The sequence below is a fragment of the Agelaius phoeniceus genome, assembly GCF_051311805.1.
Source record: "Agelaius phoeniceus isolate bAgePho1 chromosome 6 unlocalized genomic scaffold, bAgePho1.hap1 SUPER_6_unloc_1, whole genome shotgun sequence".
Classification (NCBI taxonomy): domain Eukaryota; kingdom Metazoa; phylum Chordata; class Aves; order Passeriformes; family Icteridae; genus Agelaius; species Agelaius phoeniceus.
Genome location: NW_027509865.1, coordinates 174952 through 196101, shown reverse-complemented (window position 1 = coordinate 196101; position 21150 = coordinate 174952).

Sequence of the window (21150 nt, the reverse complement as noted above, 5' to 3'; positions counted from 1 at the left end):
GGACTTTAGCAATCTGAGAACAGCATGATGGGACTCTAGAGAAATAGAACAACAACAAGTGGTAGCTTTCGATTTGGAGCAATCCAGCAAAGCTTGCAAATTTCTTGCTGGGCACCACCCTCTTGGTCAGGGCGAGTGGCCAGAAATGGAGGCCATTTTCCATGGGGAAAACGAAGTCATTGGCCCAGGCTCTGGGTGTCAGATGACTGGTGGCATCTGGGGCTGTAAGGACTTGCAGGGTCCTAGTTGCTGGCAGCTTTCGTTCTGGAAGGATCCAGCATAGTTTGTAGATTCCTGGCTTGGCACTGCCCTGCCTGCCAGGCAGAGTGGCCACAAATGAAGGCCATTTTCCATGGGAAAAACGAAGTCCTTTCCCCAGGGTCTCAGGAATATGTTCAAGGTGGCGTTTGAGGCTCTAAGTACTTCCAGGGCCCTAGTTGCTGGCAGCTTTTCTTTTGGAAAAATCCAGCAACGATTGCATCATTCTAGCTAGGCTCCCACTTTCTGCCAGGGTGAGTGGCTGCCAAGGGAGGCCATTTGCCATGGGAAAAAGAAGTCCTTTCCCCAGGGTCTGGGTGTCAGATGAAAGGTGGCCTTTGGGGTTCTGAGGACTTGTAGGGTAGTACTTACTGGCTAGAGTAGAGGAAATGGATTCTATTTGAATATCTGTCTAGAGGCTTTGCCCCACAGGTCCTGGTTGTCCTTGACGGGCTGCAGCTGTGAGCATTGAAGAGAACTGGGATAAAAGGGGGCGGCGTAGCCATTCAGGGAGAGCCTTGAAGGAGCCCTGAACTGGGAAAGAACAGCATGCAGAAGAAAGCGTCTGTGCTGTGAAGATCTGCAGCCATAAGAACACACCGAGGAGGTATGGACTTTAGCAATCTGAGAACAGCATGATGGGACTCTAGAGAAATAGAAGAACAACAAGTGGCAGCTTTCGATTTGGAGCAATCCAGCAAAGCTTGCAAATTTCTTGCTGGGCACCACCCTCTTGGTCAGGGCGAGTGGCCAGAAATGGAGGCCATTTTCCATGGGGAAAACGAAGTCATTGGCCCAGGCTCTGGGTGTCAGATGACTGGTGGCATCTGGGGCTCTAAGGACTTGCAGGGTCCTAGTTGCTGGCAGCTTTCGTTCTGGAAGGATCCAGCACAGTTTGTAGATTCCTGGCTTGGCACTGCCCTGCCTGCCAGGCAGAGTGGCCAGAAATGAAGGCCATTTTCCATGGGAAAAACGAAGTCCTTTCCCCAGGGTCTCAGGAATATGTTCAAGGTGGCGTTTGAGGCTCTAAATACTTCCAGGGCCCTAGTTGCTGCCAGCTTTTCTTTTGGAAAAATCCAGCAACGATTGCATCATTCTAGCTAGGCTCCCACTTTCTGCCAGGGTGAGTGGCTGCCAAGGGAGGCCATTTGCCATGGGAAAAAGAAGTCCTTTCCCCAGGGTCTGGGTGTCAGATGAAAGGTGGCCTTTGGGGTTCTGAGGACTTGTAGGGTAGTACTTACTGGCTAGAGTAGAGGAAATGGATTCTATTTGAATATCTGTCCCACAGGTCCTGGTTGTCCTTGATGGGCTGCAGCTGTGAGCATTGAAGAGAACTGGGATAAAAGGGGGCGGCGTAGCCATTCAGGGAGAGCCTTGAAGGAGCCCTGAACTGGGAAAGAACAGCATGCAGAAGAAAGCGTCTGTGCTGTGAAGATCTGCAGCCATAAGAACACACCGAGGAGGTATGGACTTTAGCAATCTGAGAACAGCATGATGGGACTCTAGAGAAATAGAACAACAACAAGTGGCAGCTTTAGATTTAGAGCAATCCAGCAAAGCTTGCAAATTTCTTGCTGGGCACCACCCTCTTGGTCAGGGCGAGTGGCCAGAAATGGAGGCCATTTTCCATGGGGAAAACGAAGTCATTGGCCCAGGCTCTGGGTGTCAGATGACAGGTGGCATCTGGGGCTGTAAGGACTTGCAGGGTCCTAGTTGCTGGCAGCTTTCGTTCTGGAAGGATCCAGCAGAGTTTGTAGATTCCTGGCTTGGCACTGCCCTGCCTGCCAGGCAGAGTGGCCACAAATGAAGGCCATTTTCCATGGGAAAAACGAAGTCCTTTCCCCAGGGTCTCAGGAATATGTTCAAGGTGGCGTTTGAGGCTCTAAGTACTTCCAGGGCCCTAGTTGCTGGCAGCTTTTCTTTTGGAAAAATCCAGCAACGATTGCATCATTCTAGCTAGGCTCCCACTTTCTGCCAGGGTGAGTGGCTGCCAAGGGAGGCCATTTGCCATGGGAAAAAGAAGTCCTTTCCCCAGGGTCTGGGTGTCAGATGAAAGGTGGCCTTTGGGGTTCTGAGGACTTGTAGGGTAGTACTTACTGGCTAGAGTAGAGGAAATGGATTCTATTTGAATATCTGTCTAGAGGCTTTGCCCCACAGGTCCTGGTTGTCCTTGATGGGCTGCAGCTGTGAGCATTGAAGAGAACTGGGATAAAAGGGGGCGGCGTAGCCATTCAGGGAGAGCCTTGAAGGAGCCCTGAACTGGGAAAGAACAGCATGCAGAAGAAAGCGTCTGTGCTGTGAAGATCTGCAGCCATAAGAACACACCGAGGAGGTATGGACTTTAGCAATCTGAGAACAGCATGATGGGACTCTAGAGAAATAGAACAACAACAAGTGGTAGCTTTAGATTTGGAGCAATCCAGCAAAGCTTGCAAATTTCTTGCTGGGCACCACCCTCTTGGTCAGGGCGAGTGGCCAGAAATGGAGGCCATTTTCCATGGGGAAAACGAAGTCATTGGCCCAGGCTCTGGGTGTCAGATGACTGGTGGCATCTGGGGCTGTAAGGACTTGCAGGGTCCTAGTTGCTGGCAGCTTTCGTTCTGGAAGGATCCAGCAGAGTTTGTAGATTCCTGGCTTGGCACTGCCCTGCCTGCCAGGCCAAGTGGCCAGAAATGAAGGCCATTTCCCATGGGAAAAACGAAGTCCTTTCCCCAGGGTCTCAGTAATATGTTCAAGGTGGCGTTTGAGGCTCTAAGTACTTCCAGGGCCCTAGTTGCTGCCAGCTTTTCTTTTGGAAAAATCCAGCAACGATTGCATCATTCTAGCTAGGCTCCCACTTTCTGCCAGGGTGAGTGGCTGCCAAGGGAGGCCATTTGCCATGGGAAAAAGAAGTCCTTTCCCCAGGGTCTGGGTGTCAGATGAAAGGTGGCCTTTGGGGTTCTGAGGACTTGTAGGGTAGTACTTACTGGCTAGAGTAGAGGAAATGGATTCTATTTGAATATCTGTCCCACAGGTCCTGGTTGTCCTTGATGGGCTGCAGCTGTGAGCATTGAAGAGAACTGGGATAAAAGGGGGCGGCGTAGCCATTCAGGGAGAGCCTTGAAGGAGCCCTGAACTGGGAAAGAACAGCATGCAGAAGAAAGCGTCTGTGCTGTGAAGATCTGCAGCCATAAGAACACACCGAGGAGGTATGGACTTTAGCAATCTGAGAACAGCATGATGGGACTCTAGAGAAATAGAACAACAACAAGTGGCAGCTTTAGATTTAGAGCAATCCAGCAAAGCTTGCAAATTTCTTGCTGGGCACCACCCTCTTGGTCAGGGCGAGTGGCCAGAAATGGAGGCCATTTTCCATGGGGAAAACGAAGTCATTGGCCCAGGCTCTGGGTGTCAGATGACTGGTGGCATCTGGGGCTCTAAGGACTTGCAGGGTCCTAGTTGCTGGCAGCTTTCGTTCTGGAAGGATCCAGCACAGTTTGTAGATTCCTGGCTTGGCACTGCCCTGCCTGCCAGGCCAAGTGGCCACAAATGAAGGCCATTTCCCATGGGAAAAACGAAGTCCTTTCCCCAGGGTCTCAGGAATATGTTCAAGGTGGCGTTTGAGGCTCTAAGTACTTCCAGGGCCCTAGTTGCTGCCAGCTTTTCTTTTGGAAAAATCCAGCAACGATTGCATCATTCTAGCTAGGCTCCCACTTTCTGCCAGGGTGAGTGGCTGCCAAGGGAGGCCATTTGCCATGGGAAAAAGAAGTCCTTTCCCCAGGGTCTGGGTGTCAGATGAAAGGTGGCCTTTGGGGTTCTGAGGACTTGTAGGGTAGTACTTACTGGCTAGAGTAGAGGAAATGGATTCTATTTGAATATCTGTCTAGAGGCTTTGCCCCACAGGTCCTGGTTGTCCTTGATGGGCTGCAGCTGTGAGCATTGAAGAGAACTGGGATAAAAGGGGGCGGCGTAGCCATTCAGGGAGAGCCTTGAAGGAGCCCTGAACTGGGAAAGAACAGCATGCAGAAGAAAGCGTCTGTGCTGTGAAGATCTGCAGCCATAAGAACACACCGAGGAGGTATGGACTTTAGCAATCTGAGAACAGCATGATGGGACTCTAGAGAAATAGAACAACAACAAGTGGTAGCTTTCGATTTGGAGCAATCCAGCAAAGCTTGCAAATTTCTTGCTGGGCACCACCCTCTTGGTCAGGGCGAGTGGCCAGAAATGGAGGCCATTTTCCATGGGGAAAACGAAGTCATTGGCCCAGGCTCTGGGTGTCAGATGACTGGTGGCATCTGGGGCTGTAAGGACTTGCAGGGTCCTAGTTGCTGGCAGCTTTCGTTCTGGAAGGATCCAGCATAGTTTGTAGATTCCTGGCTTGGCACTGCCCTGCCTGCCAGGCCAAGTGGCCACAAATGAAGGCCATTTCCCATGGGAAAAACGAAGTCCTTTCCCCAGGGTCTCAGGAATATGTTCAAGGTGGCGTTTGAGGCTCTAAGTACTTCCAGGGCCCTAGTTGCTGCCAGCTTTTCTTTTGGAAAAATCCAGCAACGATTGCATCATTCTAGCTAGGCTCCCACTTTCTGCCAGGGTGAGTGGCTGCCAAGGGAGGCCATTTGCCATGGGAAAAAGAAGTCCTTTCCCCAGGGTCTGGGTGTCAGATGAAAGGTGGCCTTTGGGGTTCTGAGGACTTGTAGGGTAGTACTTACTGGCTAGAGTAGAGGAAATGGATTCTATTTGAATATCTGTCTAGAGGCTTTGCCCCACAGGTCCTGGTTGTCCTTGACGGGCTGCAGCTGTGAGCATTGAAGAGAACTGGGATAAAAGGGGGCGGCGTAGCCATTCAGGGAGAGCCTTGAAGGAGCCCTGAACTGGGAAAGAACAGCATGCAGAAGAAAGCGTCTGTGCTGTGAAGATCTGCAGCCATAAGAACACACCGAGGAGGTATGGACTTTAGCAATCTGAGAACAGCATGATGGGACTCTAGAGAAATAGAAGAACAACAAGTGGCAGCTTTCGATTTGGAGCAATCCAGCAAAGCTTGCAAATTTCTTGCTGGGCACCACCCTCTTGGTCAGGGCGAGTGGCCAGAAATGGAGGCCGTTTTCCATGGGGAAAACGAAGTCATTGGCCCAGGCTCTGGGTGTCAGATGACTGGTGGCATCTGGGGCTCTAAGGACTTGCAGGGTCCTAGTTGCTGGCAGCTTTCGTTCTGGAAGGATCCAGCACAGTTTGTAGATTCCTGGCTTGGCACTGCCCTGCCTGCCAGGCAGAGTGGCCAGAAATGAAGGCCATTTTCCATGGGAAAAACGAAGTCCTTTCCCCAGGGTCTCAGGAATATGTTCAAGGTGGCGTTTGAGGCTCTAAGTACTTCCAGGGCCCTAGTTGCTGCCAGCTTTTCTTTTGGAAAAATCCAGCAACGATTGCATCATTCTAGCTAGGCTCCCACTTTCTGCCAGGGTGAGTGGCTGCCAAGGGAGGCCATTTGCCATGGGAAAAAGAAGTCCTTTCCCCAGGGTCTGGGTGTCAGATGAAAGGTGGCCTTTGGGGTTCTGAGGACTTGTAGGGTAGTACTTACTGGCTAGAGTAGAGGAAATGGATTCTATTTGAATATCTGTCCCACAGGTCCTGGTTGTCCTTGATGGGCTGCAGCTGTGAGCATTGAAGAGAACTGGGATAAAAGGGGGCGGCGTAGCCATTCAGGGAGAGCCTTGAAGGAGCCCTGAACTGGGAAAGAACAGCATGCAGAAGAAAGCGTCTGTGCTGTGAAGATCTGCAGCCATAAGAACACACCGAGGAGGTATGGACTTTAGCAATCTGAGAACAGCATGATGGGACTCTAGAGAAATAGAACAACAACAAGTGGCAGCTTTAGATTTAGAGCAATCCAGCAAAGCTTGCAAATTTCTTGCTGGGCACCACCCTCTTGGTCAGGGCGAGTGGCCAGAAATGGAGGCCATTTTCCATGGGGAAAACGAAGTCATTGGCCCAGGCTCTGGGTGTCAGATGACAGGTGGCATCTGGGGCTGTAAGGACTTGCAGGGTCCTAGTTGCTGGCAGCTTTCGTTCTGGAAGGATCCAGCAGAGTTTGTAGATTCCTGGCTTGGCACTGCCCTGCCTGCCAGGCAGAGTGGCCACAAATGAAGGCCATTTTCCATGGGAAAAACGAAGTCCTTTCCCCAGGGTCTCAGTAATATGTTCAAGGTGGCGTTTGAGGCTCTAAGTACTTCCAGGGCCCTAGTTGCTGGCAGCTTTTCTTTTGGAAAAATCCAGCAACGATTGCATCATTCTAGCTAGGCTCCCACTTTCTGCCAGGGTGAGTGGCTGCCAAGGGAGGCCATTTGCCATGGGAAAAAGAAGTCCTTTCCCCAGGGTCTGGGTGTCAGATGAAAGGTGGCCTTTGGGGTTCTGAGGACTTGTAGGGTAGTACTTACTGGCTAGAGTAGAGGAAATGGATTCTATTTGAATATCTGTCTAGAGGCTTTGCCCCACAGGTCCTGGTTGTCCTTGATGGGCTGCAGCTGTGAGCATTGAAGAGAACTGGGATAAAAGGGGGCGGCGTAGCCATTCAGGGAGAGCCTTGAAGGAGCCCTGAACTGGGAAAGAACAGCATGCAGAAGAAAGCGTCTGTGCTGTGAAGATCTGCAGCCATAAGAACACACCGAGGAGGTATGGACTTTAGCAATCTGAGAACAGCATGATGGGACTCTAGAGAAATAGAAGAACAACAAGTGGCAGCTTTAGATTTGGAGCAATCCAGCAAAGCTTGCAAATTTCTTGCTGGGCACCACCCTCTTGGTCAGGGCGAGTGGCCAGAAATGGAGGCCATTTTCCATGGGGAAAACGAAGTCATTGGCCCAGGCTCTGGGTGTCAGATGACTGGTGGCATCTGGGGCTGTAAGGACTTGCAGGGTCCTAGTTGCTGGCAGCTTTCGTTCTGGAAGGATCCAGCAGAGTTTGTAGATTCCTGGCTTGGCACTGCCCTGCCTGCCAGGCCAAGTGGCCACAAATGAAGGCCATTTTCCATGGGAAAAACGAAGTCCTTTCCCCAGGGTCTCAGTAATATGTTCAAGGTGGCGTTTGAGGCTCTAAGTACTTCCAGGGCCCTAGTTGCTGGCAGCTTTTCTTTTGGAAAAATCCAGCAACGATTGCATCATTCTAGCTAGGCTCCCACTTTCTGCCAGGGTGAGTGGCTGCCAAGGGAGGCCATTTGCCATGGGAAAAAGAAGTCCTTTCCCCAGGGTCTGGGTGTCAGATGAAAGGTGGCCTTTGGGGTTCTGAGGACTTGTAGGGTAGTACTTACTGGCTAGAGTAGAGGAAATGGATTCTATTTGAATATCTGTCCCACAGGTCCTGGTTGTCCTTGATGGGCTGCAGCTGTGAGCATTGAAGAGAACTGGGATAAAAGGGGGCGGCGTAGCCATTCAGGGAGAGCCTTGAAGGAGCCCTGAACTGGGAAAGAACAGCATGCAGAAGAAAGCGTCTGTGCTGTGAAGATCTGCAGCCATAAGAACACACCGAGGAGGTATGGACTTTAGCAATCTGAGAACAGCATGATGGGACTCTAGAGAAATAGAAGAACAACAAGTGGTAGCTTTAGATTTGGAGCAATCCAGCAAAGCTTGCAAATTTCTTGCTGGGCACCACCCTCTTGGTCAGGGCGAGTGGCCAGAAATGGAGGCCATTTTCCATGGGGAAAACGAAGTCATTGGCCCAGGCTCTGGGTGTCAGATGACTGGTGGCATCTGGGGCTGTAAGGACTTGCAGGGTCCTAGTTGCTGGCAGCTTTCGTTCTGGAAGGATCCAGCATAGTTTGTAGATTCCTGGCTTGGCACTGCCCTGCCTGCCAGGCCGAGTGGCCACAAATGAAGGCCATTTTCCATGGGAAAAACGAAGTCCTTTCCCCAGGGTCTCAGTAATATGTTCAAGGTGGCGTTTGAGGCTCTAAGTACTTCCAGGGCCCTAGTTGCTGGCAGCTTTTCTTTTGGAAAAATCCAGCAACGATTGCATCATTCTAGCTAGGCTCCCACTTTCTGCCAGGGTGAGTGGCTGCCAAGGGAGGCCATTTGCCATGGGAAAAAGAAGTCCTTTCCCCAGGGTCTGGGTGTCAGATGAAAGGTGGCCTTTGGGGTTCTGAGGACTTGTAGGGTAGTACTTACTGGCTAGAGTAGAGGAAATGGATTCTATTTGAATATCTGTCCCACAGGTCCTGGTTGTCCTTGATGGGCTGCAGCTGTGAGCATTGAAGAGAACTGGGATAAAAGGGGGCGGCTTAGCCATTCAGGGAGAGCCTTGAAGGAGCCCTGAACTGGGAAAGAACAGCATGCAGAAGAAAGCGTCTGTGCTGTGAAGATCTGCAGCCATAAGAACACACCGAGGAGGTATGGACTTTAGCAATCTGAGAACAGCATGATGGGACTCTAGAGAAATAGAAGAACAACAAGTGGCAGCTTTCGATTTGGAGCAATCCAGCAAAGCTTGCAAATTTCTTGCTGGGCACCACCCTCTTGGTCAGGGCGAGTGGCCAGAAATGGAGGCCATTTTCCATGGGGAAAACGAAGTCATTGGCCCAGGCTCTGGGTGTCAGATGACTGGTGGCATCTGGGGCTGTAAGGACTTGCAGGGTCCTAGTTGCTGGCAGCTTTCGTTCTGGAAGGATCCAGCAGAGTTTGTAGATTCCTGGCTTGGCACTGCCCTGCCTGCCAGGCCAAGTGGCCAGAAATGAAGGCCATTTCCCATGGGAAAAACGAAGTCCTTTCCCCAGGGTCTCAGGAATATGTTCAAGGTGGCGTTTGAGGCTCTAAGTACTTCCAGGGCCCTAGTTGCTGCCAGCTTTTCTTTTGGAAAAATCCAGCAACGATTGCATCATTCTAGCTAGGCTCCCACTTTCTGCCAGGGTGAGTGGCTGCCAAGGGAGGCCATTTGCCATGGGAAAAAGAAGTCCTTTCCCCAGGGTCTGGGTGTCAGATGAAAGGTGGCCTTTGGGGTTCTGAGGACTTGTAGGGTAGTACTTACTGGCTAGAGTAGAGGAAATGGATTCTATTTGAATATCTGTCCCACAGGTCCTGGTTGTCCTTGATGGGCTGCAGCTGTGAGCATTGAAGAGAACTGGGATAAAAGGGGGCGGCGTAGCCATTCAGGGAGAGCCTTGAAGGAGCCCTGAACTGGGAAAGAACAGCATGCAGAAGAAAGCGTCTGTGCTGTGAAGATCTGCAGCCATAAGAACACACCGAGGAGGTATGGACTTTAGCAATCTGAGAACAGCATGATGGGACTCTAGAGAAATAGAAGAACAACAAGTGGTAGCTTTAGATTTGGAGCAATCCAGCAAAGCTTGCAAATTTCTTGCTGGGCACCACCCTCTTGGTCAGGGCGAGTGGCCAGAAATGGAGGCCATTTTCCATGGGGAAAACGAAGTCATTGGCCCAGGCTCTGGGTGTCAGATGACTGGTGGCATCTGGGGCTGTAAGGACTTGCAGGGTCCTAGTTGCTGGCAGCTTTCGTTCTGGAAGGATCCAGCAGAGTTTGTAGATTCCTGGCTTGGCACTGCCCTGCCTGCCAGGCAGAGTGGCCACAAATGAAGGCCATTTTCCATGGGAAAAACGAAGTCCTTTCCCCAGGGTCTCAGTAATATGTTCAAGGTGGCGTTTGAGGCTCTAAGTACTTCCAGGGCCCTAGTTGCTGCCAGCTTTTCTTTTGGAAAAATCCAGCAACGATTGCATCATTCTAGCTAGGCTCCCACTTTCTGCCAGGGTGAGTGGCTGCCAAGGGAGGCCATTTGCCATGGGAAAAAGAAGTCCTTTCCCCAGGGTCTGGGTGTCAGATGAAAGGTGGCCTTTGGGGTTCTGAGGACTTGTAGGGTAGTACTTACTGGCTAGAGTAGAGGAAATGGATTCTATTTGAATATCTGTCCCACAGGTCCTGGTTGTCCTTGATGGGCTGCAGCTGTGAGCATTGAAGAGAACTGGGATAAAAGGGGGCGGCGTAGCCATTCAGGGAGAGCCTTGAAGGAGCCCTGAACTGGGAAAGAACAGCATGCAGAAGAAAGCGTCTGTGCTGTGAAGATCTGCAGCCATAAGAACACACCGAGGAGGTATGGACTTTAGCAATCTGAGAACAGCATGATGGGACTCTAGAGAAATAGAACAACAACAAGTGGCAGCTTTAGATTTAGAGCAATCCAGCAAAGCTTGCAAATTTCTTGCTGGGCACCACCCTCTTGGTCAGGGTGAGAGGCCAGAAATGGAGGCCATTTTCCATGGGGAAAACGAAGTCATTGGCCCAGGCTCTGGGTGTCAGATGAAAGGTGGCGTCTGGGGCTCTAAGGACTTGCAGGGTCCTAGTTGCTGGCAGCTTTCGTTCTGGAAGGATCCAGCATAGTTTGTAGATTCCTGGCTTGGCACTGCCCTGCCTGCCAGGCCAAGTGGCCACAAATGAAGGCCATTTCCCATGGGAAAAACGAAGTCCTTTCCCCAGGGTCTCAGGAATATGTTCAAGGTGGCGTTTGAGGCTCTAAGTACTTCCAGGGCCCTAGTTGCTGGCAGCTTTTCTTTTGGAAAAATCCAGCAACGATTGCATCATTCTAGCTAGGCTCCCACTTTCTGCCAGGGTGAGTGGCTGCCAAGGGAGGCCATTTGCCATGGGAAAAAGAAGTCCTTTCCCCAGGGTCTGGGTGTCAGATGAAAGGTGGCCTTTGGGGTTCTGAGGACTTGTAGGGTAGTACTTACTGGCTAGAGTAGAGGAAATGGATTCTATTTGAATATCTGTCCCACAGGTCCTGGTTGTCCTTGATGGGCTGCAGCTGTGAGCATTGAAGAGAACTGGGATAAAAGGGGGCGGCGTAGCCATTCAGGGAGAGCCTTGAAGGAGCCCTGAACTGGGAAAGAACAGCATGCAGAAGAAAGCGTCTGTGCTGTGAAGATCTGCAGCCATAAGAACACACCGAGGAGGTATGGACTTTAGCAATCTGAGAACAGCATGATGGGACTCTAGAGAAATAGAAGAACAACAAGTGGCAGCTTTAGATTTGGAGCAATCCAGCAAAGCTTGCAAATTTCTTGCTGGGCACCACCCTCTTGGTCAGGGCGAGTGGCCAGAAATGGAGGCCATTTTCCATGGGGAAAACGAAGTCATTGGCCCAGGCTCTGGGTGTCAGATGACTGGTGGCATCTGGGGCTGTAAGGACTTGCAGGGTCCTAGTTGCTGGCAGCTTTCGTTCTGGAAGGATCCAGCAGAGTTTGTAGATTCCTGGCTTGGCACTGCCCTGCCTGCCAGGCCAAGTGGCCACAAATGAAGGCCATTTTCCATGGGAAAAACGAAGTCCTTTCCCCAGGGTCTCAGTAATATGTTCAAGGTGGCGTTTGAGGCTCTAAGTACTTCCAGGGCCCTAGTTGCTGCCAGCTTTTCTTTTGGAAAAATCCAGCAACGATTGCATCATTCTAGCTAGGCTCCCACTTTCTGCCAGGGTGAGTGGCTGCCAAGGGAGGCCATTTGCCATGGGAAAAAGAAGTCCTTTCCCCAGGGTCTGGGTGTCAGATGAAAGGTGGCCTTTGGGGTTCTGAGGACTTGTAGGGTACTACTTACTGGCTAGAGTAGAGGAAATGGATTCTATTTGAATATCTGTCCCACAGGTCCTGGTTGTCCTTGATGGGCTGCAGCTGTGAGCATTGAAGAGAACTGGGATAAAAGGGGGCGGCGTAGCCATTCAGGGAGAGCCTTGAAGGAGCCCTGAACTGGGAAAGAACAGCATGCAGAAGAAAGCGTCTGTGCTGTGAAGATCTGCAGCCATAAGAACACACCGAGGAGGTATGGACTTTAGCAATCTGAGAACAGCATGATGGGACTCTAGAGAAATAGAACAACAACAAGTGGTAGCTTTAGATTTGGAGCAATCCAGCAAAGCTTGCAAATTTCTTGCTGGGCACCACCCTCTTGGTCAGGGCGAGTGGCCAGAAATGGAGGCCATTTTCCATGGGGAAAACGAAGTCATTGGCCCAGGCTCTGGGTGTCAGATGACTGGTGGCATCTGGGGCTGTAAGGACTTGCAGGGTCCTAGTTGCTGGCAGCTTTCGTTCTGGAAGGATCCAGCAGAGTTTGTAGATTCCTGGCTTGGCACTGCCCTGCCTGCCAGGCCAAGTGGCCACAAATGAAGGCCATTTTCCATGGGAAAAAGAAGTCCTTTCCCCAGGGTCTCAGGAATATGTTCAAGGTGGCGTTTGAGGCTCTAAGTACTTCCAGGGCCCTAGTTGCTGCCAGCTTTTCTTTTGGAAAAATCCAGCAACGATTGCATCATTCTAGCTAGGCTCCCACTTTCTGCCAGGGTGAGTGGCTGCCAAGGGAGGCCATTTGCCATGGGAAAAAGAAGTCCTTTCCCCAGGGTCTGGGTGTCAGATGAAAGGTGGCCTTTGGGGTTCTGAGGACTTGTAGGGTAGTACTTACTGGCTAGAGTAGAGGAAATGGATTCTATTTGAATATCTGTCCCACAGGTCCTGGTTGTCCTTGATGGGCTGCAGCTGTGAGCATTGAAGAGAACTGGGATAAAAGGGGGCGGCGTAGCCATTCAGGGAGAGCCTTGAAGGAGCCCTGAACTGGGAAAGAACAGCATGCAGAAGAAAGCGTCTGTGCTGTGAAGATCTGCAGCCATAAGAACACACCGAGGAGGTATGGACTTTAGCAATCTGAGAACAGCATGATGGGACTCTAGAGAAATAGAACAACAACAAGTGGTAGCTTTAGATTTGGAGCAATCCAGCAAAGCTTGCAAATTTCTTGCTGGGCACCACCCTCTTGGTCAGGGCGAGTGGCCAGAAATGGAGGCCATTTTCCATGGGGAAAACGAAGTCATTGGCCCAGGCTCTGGGTGTCAGATGACTGGTGGCATCTGGGGCTCTAAGGACTTGCAGGGTCCTAGTTGCTGGCAGCTTTCGTTCTGGAAGGATCCAGCAGAGTTTGTAGATTCCTGGCTTGGCACTGCCCTGCCTGCCAGGCCAAGTGGCCACAAATGAAGGCCATTTTCCATGGGAAAAAGAAGTCCTTTCCCCAGGGTCTCAGGAATATGTTCAAGGTGGCGTTTGAGGCTCTAAGTACTTCCAGGGCCCTAGTTGCTGCCAGCTTTTCTTTTGGAAAAATCCAGCAACGATTGCATCATTCTAGCTAGGCTCCCACTTTCTGCCAGGGTGAGTGGCTGCCAAGGGAGGCCATTTGCCATGGGAAAAAGAAGTCCTTTCCCCAGGGTCTGGGTGTCAGATGAAAGGTGGCCTTTGGGGTTCTGAGGACTTGTAGGGTAGTACTTACTGGCTAGAGTAGAGGAAATGGATTCTATTTGAATATCTGTCCCACAGGTCCTGGTTGTCCTTGATGGGCTGCAGCTGTGAGCATTGAAGAGAACTGGGATAAAAGGGGGCGGCGTAGCCATTCAGGGAGAGCCTTGAAGGAGCCCTGAACTGGGAAAGAACAGCATGCAGAAGAAAGCGTCTGTGCTGTGAAGATCTGCAGCCATAAGAACACACCGAGGAGGTATGGACTTTAGCAATCTGAGAACAGCATGATGGGACTCTAGAGAAATAGAAGAACAACAAGTGGTAGCTTTAGATTTGGAGCAATCCAGCAAAGCTTGCAAATTTCTTGCTGGGCACCACCCTCTTGGTCAGGGCGAGTGGCCAGAAATGGAGGCCATTTTCCATGGGGAAAACGAAGTCATTGGCCCAGGCTCTGGGTGTCAGATGACTGGTGGCATCTGGGGCTGTAAGGACTTGCAGGGTCCTAGTTGCTGGCAGCTTTCGTTCTGGAAGGATCCAGCAGAGTTTGTAGATTCCTGGCTTGGCACTGCCCTGCCTGCCAGGCAGAGTGGCCACAAATGAAGGCCATTTTCCATGGGAAAAACGAAGTCCTTTCCCCAGGGTCTCAGGAATATGTTCAAGGTGGCGTTTGAGGCTCTAAGTACTTCCAGGGCCCTAGTTGCTGCCAGCTTTTCTTTTGGAAAAATCCAGCAACGATTGCATCATTCTAGCTAGGCTCCCACTTTCTGCCAGGGTGAGTGGCTGCCAAGGGAGGCCATTTGCCATGGGAAAAAGAAGTCCTTTCCCCAGGGTCTGGGTGTCAGATGAAAGGTGGCCTTTGGGGTTCTGAGGACTTGTAGGGTAGTACTTACTGGCTAGAGTAGAGGAAATGGATTCTATTTGAATATCTGTCCCACAGGTCCTGGTTGTCCTTGATGGGCTGCAGCTGTGAGCATTGAAGAGAACTGGGATAAAAGGGGGCGGCGTAGCCATTCAGGGAGAGCCTTGAAGGAGCCCTGAACTGGGAAAGAACAGCATGCAGAAGAAAGCGTCTGTGCTGTGAAGATCTGCAGCCATAAGAACACACCGAGGAGGTATGGACTTTAGCAATCTGAGAACAGCATGATGGGACTCTAGAGAAATAGAACAACAACAAGTGGCAGCTTTAGATTTAGAGCAATCCAGCAAAGCTTGCAAATTTCTTGCTGGGCACCACCCTCTTGGTCAGGGCGAGTGGCCAGAAATGGAGGCCATTTTCCATGGGGAAAACGAAGTCATTGGCCCAGGCTCTGGGTGTCAGATGACTGGTGGCATCTGGGGCTCTAAGGACTTGCAGGGTCCTAGTTGCTGGCAGCTTTCGTTCTGGAAGGATCCAGCACAGTTTGTAGATTCCTGGCTTGGCACTGCCCTGCCTGCCAGGCAGAGTGGCCAGAAATGAAGGCCATTTTCCATGGGAAAAACGAAGTCCTTTCCCCAGGGTCTCAGGAATATGTTCAAGGTGGCGTTTGAGGCTCTAAGTACTTCCAGGGCCCTAGTTGCTGCCAGCTTTTCTTTTGGAAAAATCCAGCAACGATTGCATCATTCTAGCTAGGCTCCCACTTTCTGCCAGGGTGAGTGGCTGCCAAGGGAGGCCATTTGCCATGGGAAAAAGAAGTCCTTTCCCCAGGGTCTGGGTGTCAGATGAAAGGTGGCCTTTGGGGTTCTGAGGACTTGTAGGGTAGTACTTACTGGCTAGAGTAGAGGAAATGGATTCTATTTGAATATCTGTCTAGAGGCTTTGCCCCACAGGTCCTGGTTGTCCTTGATGGGCTGCAGCTGTGAGCATTGAAGAGAACTGGGATAAAAGGGGGCGGCGTAGCCATTCAGGGAGAGCCTTGAAGGAGCCCTGAACTGGGAAAGAACAGCATGCAGAAGAAAGCGTCTGTGCTGTGAAGATCTGCAGCCATAAGAACACACCGAGGAGGTATGGACTTTAGCAATCTGAGAACAGCATGATGGGACTCTAGAGAAATAGAACAACAACAAGTGGTAGCTTTCGATTTGGAGCAATCCAGCAAAGCTTGCAAATTTCTTGCTGGGCACCACCCTCTTGGTCAGGGCGAGTGGCCAGAAATGGAGGCCATTTTCCATGGGGAAAACGAAGTCATTGGCCCAGGCTCTGGGTGTCAGATGACTGGTGGCATCTGGGGCTGTAAGGACTTGCAGGGTCCTAGTTGCTGGCAGCTTTCGTTCTGGAAGGATCCAGCATAGTTTGTAGATTCCTGGCTTGGCACTGCCCTGCCTGCCAGGCAGAGTGGCCACAAATGAAGGCCATTTTCCATGGGAAAAACGAAGTCCTTTCCCCAGGGTCTCAGGAATATGTTCAAGGTGGCGTTTGAGGCTCTAAGTACTTCCAGGGCCCTAGTTGCTGGCAGCTTTTCTTTTGGAAAAATCCAGCAACGATTGCATCATTCTAGCTAGGCTCCCACTTTCTGCCAGGGTGAGTGGCTGCCAAGGGAGGCCATTTGCCATGGGAAAAAGAAGTCCTTTCCCCAGGGTCTGGGTGTCAGATGAAAGGTGGCCTTTGGGGTTCTGAGGACTTGTAGGGTACTACTTACTGGCTAGAGTAGAGGAAATGGATTCTATTTGAATATCTGTCTAGAGGCTTTGCCCCACAGGTCCTGGTTGTCCTTGACGGGCTGCAGCTGTGAGCATTGAAGAGAACTGGGATAAAAGGGGGCGGCGTAGCCATTCAGGGAGAGCCTTGAAGGAGCCCTGAACTGGGAAAGAACAGCATGCAGAAGAAAGCGTCTGTGCTGTGAAGATCTGCAGCCATAAGAACACACCGAGGAGGTATGGACTTTAGCAATCTGAGAACAGCATGATGGGACTCTAGAGAAATAGAACAACAACAAGTGGTAGCTTTAGATTTGGAGCAATCCAGCAAAGCTTGCAAATTTCTTGCTGGGCACCACCCTCTTGGTCTGGGCGAGTGGCCAGAAATGGAGGCCATTTTCCATGGGGAAAACGAAGTCATTGGCCCAGGCTCTGGGTGTCAGATGACTGGTGGCATCTGGGGCTGTAAGGACTTGCAGGGTCCTAGTTGCTGGCAGCTTTCGTTCTGGAAGGATCCAGCAGAGTTTGTAGATTCCTGGCTTGGCACTGCCCTGCCTGCCAGGCCAAGTGGCCACAAATGAAGGCCATTTTCCATGGGAAAAACGAAGTCCTTTCCCCAGGGTCTCAGTAATATGTTCAAGGTGGCGTTTGAGGCTCTAAGTACTTCCAGGGCCCTAGTTGCTGGCAGCTTTTCTTTTGGAAAAATCCAGCAACGATTGCATCATTCTAGCTAGGCTCCCACTTTCTGCCAGGGTGAGTGGCTGCCAAGGGAGGCCATTTGCCATGGGAAAAAGAAGTCCTTTCCCCAGGGTCTGGGTGTCAGATGAAAGGTGGCCTTTGGGGTTCTGAGGACTTGTAGGGTACTACTTACTGGCTAGAGTAGAGGAAATGGATTCTATTTGAATATCTGTCCCACAGGTCCTGGTTGTCCTTGATGGGCTGCAGCTGTGAGCATTGAAGAGAACTGGGATAAAAGGGGGCGGCGTAGCCATTCAGGGAGAGCCTTGAAGGAGCCCTGAACTGGGAAAGAACAGCATGCAGAAGAAAGCGTCTGTGCTGTGAAGATCTGCAGCCATAAGAACACACCGAGGAGGTATGGACTTTAGCAATCTGAGAACAGCATGATGGGACTCTAGAGAAATAGAACAACAACAAGTGGCAGCTTTAGATTTAGAGCAATCCAGCAAAGCTTGCAAATTTCTTGCTGGGCACCACCCTCTTGGTCAGGGCGAGTGGCCAGAAATGGAGGCCATTTTCCATGGGGAAAACGAAGTCATTGGCCCAGGCTCTGGGTGTCAGATGACTGGTGGCATCTGGGGCTCTAAGGACTTGCAGGGTCCTAGTTGCTGGCAGCTTTCGTTCTGGAAGGATCCAGCACAGTTTGTAGATTCCTGGCTTGGCACTGCCCTGCCTGCCAGGCAGAGTGGCCACAAATGAAGGCCATTTTCCATGGGAAAAACGAAGTCCTTTCCCCAGGGTCTCAGGAATATGTTCAAGGTGGCGTTTGAGGCTCTAAGTACTTCCAGGGCCCTAGTTGCTGGCAGCTTTTCTTTTGGAAAAATCCAGCAACGATTGCATCATTCTAGCTAGGCTCCCACTTTCTGCCAGGGTGAGTGGCTGCCAAGGGAGGCCATTTGCCATGGGAAAAAGAAGTCCTTTCCCCAGGGTCTGGGTGTCAGATGAAAGGTGGCCTTTGGGGTTCTGAGGACTTGTAGGGTAGTACTTACTGGCTAGAGTAGAGGAAATGGATTCTATTTGAATATCTGTCTAGAGGCTTTGCCCCACAGGTCCTGGTTGTCCTTGATGGGCTGCAGCTGTGAGCATTGAAGAGAACTGGGATAAAAGGGGGCGGCGTAGCCATTCAGGGAGAGCCTTGAAGGAGCCCTGAACTGGGAAAGAACAGCATGCAGAAGAAAGCGTCTGTGCTGTGAAGATCTGCAGCCATAAGAACACACCGAGGAGGTATGGACTTTAGCAATCTGAGAACAGCATGATGGGACTCTAGAGAAATAGAACAACAACAAGTGGTAGCTTTCGATTTGGAGCAATCCAGCAAAGCTTGCAAATTTCTTGCTGGGCACCACCCTCTTGGTCAGGGCGAGTGGCCAGAAATGGAGGCCATTTTCCATGGGGAAAACGAAGTCATTGGCCCAGGCTCTGGGTGTCAGATGACTGGTGGCATCTGGGGCTCTAAGGACTTGCAGGGTCCTAGTTGCTGGCAGCTTTCGTTCTGGAAGGATCCAGCAGAGTTTGTAGATTCCTGGCTTGGCACTGCCCTGCCTGCCAGGCCAAGTGGCCACAAATGAAGGCCATTTCCCATGGGAAAAACGAAGTCCTTTCCCCAGGGTCTCAGGAATATGTTCAAGGTGGCGTTTGAGGCTCTAAGTACTTCCAGGGCCCTAGTTGCTGCCAGCTTTTCTTTTGGAAAAATCCAGCAACGATTGCATCATTCTAGCTAGGCTCCCACTTTCTGCCAGGGTGAGTGGCTGCCAAGGGAGGCCATTTGCCATGGGAAAAAGAAGTCCTTTCCCCAGGGTCTGGGTGTCAGATGAAAGGTGGCCTTTGGGGTTCTGAGGACTTGTAGGGTACTACTTACTGGCTAGAGTAGAGGAAATGGATTCTATTTGAATATCTGTCCCACAGGTCCTGGTTGTCCTTGATGGGCTGCAGCTGTGAGCATTGAAGAGAACTGGGATAAAAGGGGGCGGCGTAGCCATTCAGGGAGAGCCTTGAAGGAGCCCTGAACTGGGAAAGAACAGCATGCAGAAGAAAGCGTCTGTGCTGTGAAGATCTGCAGCCATAAGAACACACCGAGGAGGTATGGACTTTAGCAATCTGAGAACAGCATGATGGGACTCTAGAGAAATAGAACAACAACAAGTGGCAGCTTTAGATTTAGAGCAATCCAGCAAAGCTTGCAAATTTCTTGCTGGGCACCACCCTCTTGGTCAGGGCGAGTGGCCAGAAATGGAGGCCATTTTCCATGGGGAAAACGAAGTCATTGGCCCAGGCTCTGGGTGTCAGATGACTGGTGGCATCTGGGGCTCTAAGGACTTGCAGGGTCCTAGTTGCTGGCAGCTTTCGTTCTGGAAGGATCCAGCACAGTTTGTAGATTCCTGGCTTGGCACTGCCCTGCCTGCCAGGCAGAGTGGCCAGAAATGAAGGCCATTTTCCATGGGAAAAACGAAGTCCTTTCCCCAGGGTCTCAGGAATATGTTCAAGGTGGCGTTTGAGGCTCTAAGTACTTCCAGGGCCCTAGTTGCTGCCAGCTTTTCTTTTGGAAAAATCCAGCAACGATTGCATCATTCTAGCTAGGCTCCCACTTTCTGCCAGGGTGAGTGGCTGCCAAGGGAGGCCATTTGCCATGGGAAAAAGAAGTCCTTTCCCCAGGGTCTGGGTGTCAGATGAAAGGTGGCCTTTGGGGTTCTGAGGACTTGTAGGGTAGTACTTACTGGCTAGAGTAGAGGAAATGGATTCTATTTGAATATCTGTCTAGAGGCTTTGCCCCACAGGTCCTGGTTGTCCTTGATGGGCTGCAGCTGTGAGCATTGAAGAGAACTGGGATAAAAGGGGGCGGCGTAGCCATTCAGGGAGAGCCTTGAAGGAGCCCTGAACTGGGAAAGAACAGCATGCAGAAGAAAGCGTCTGTGCTGTGAAGATCTGCAGCCATAAGAACACACCGAGGAGGTATGGACTTTAGCAATCTGAGAACAGCATGATGGGACTCTAGAGAAATAGAACAACAACAAGTGGTAGCTTTCGATTTGGAGCAATCCAGCAAAGCTTGCAAATTTCTTGCTGGGCACCACCCTCTTGGTCAGGGCGAGTGGCCAGAAATGGAGGCCATTTTCCATGGGGAAAACGAAGTCATTGGCCCAGGCTCTGGGTGTCAGATGACTGGTGGCATCTGGGGCTGTAAGGACTTGCAGGGTCCTAGTTGCTGGCAGCTTTCGTTCTGGAAGGATCCAGCATAGTTTGTAGATTCCTGGCTTGGCACTGCCCTGCCTGCCAGGCAGAGTGGCCACAAATGAAGGCCATTTTCCATGGGAAAAACGAAGTCCTTTCCCCAGGGTCTCAGGAATATGTTCAAGGTGGCGTTTGAGGCTCTAAGTACTTCCAGGGCCCTAGTTGCTGGCAGCTTTTCTTTTGGAAAAATCCAGCAACGATTGCATCATTCTAGCTAGGCTCCCACTTTCTGCCAGGGTGAGTGGCTGCCAAGGGAGGCCATTTGCCATGGGAAAAAGAAGTCCTTTCCCCAGGGTCTGGGTGTCAGATGAAAGGTGGCCTTTGGGGTTCTGAGGACTTGTAGGGTAGTACTTACTGGCTAGAGTAGAGGAAATGGATTCTATTTGAATATCTGTCTAGAGGCTTTGCCCCACAGGTCCTGGTTGTCCTTGACGGGCTGCAGCTGTGAGCATTGAAGAGAACTGGGATAAAAGGGGGCGGCGTAGCCATTCAGGGAGAGCCTTGAAGGAGCCCTGAACTGGGAAAGAACAGCATGCAGAAGAAAGCGTCTGTGCTGTGAAGATCTGCAGCCATAAGAACACACCGAGGAGGTATGGACTTTAGCAATCTGAGAACAGCATGATGGGACTCTAGAGAAATAGAAGAACAACAAGTGGCAGCTTTCGATTTGGAGCAATCCAGCAAAGCTTGCAAATTTCTTGCTGGGCACCACCCTCTTGGTCAGGGCGAGTGGCCAGAAATGGAGGCCATTTTCCATGGGGAAAACGAAGTCATTGGCCCAGGCTCTGGGTGTCAGATGACTGGTGGCATCTGGGGCTCTAAGGACTTGCAGGGTCCTAGTTGCTGGCAGCTTTCGTTCTGGAAGGATCCAGCACAGTTTGTAGATTCCTGGCTTGGCACTGCCCTGCCTGCCAGGCAGAGTGGCCAGAAATGAAGGCCATTTTCCATGGGAAAAACGAAGTCCTTTCCCCAGGGTCTCAGGAATATGTTCAAGGTGGCGTTTGAGGCTCTAAATACTTCCAGGGCCCTAGTTGCTGCCAGCTTTTCTTTTGGAAAAATCCAGCAACGATTG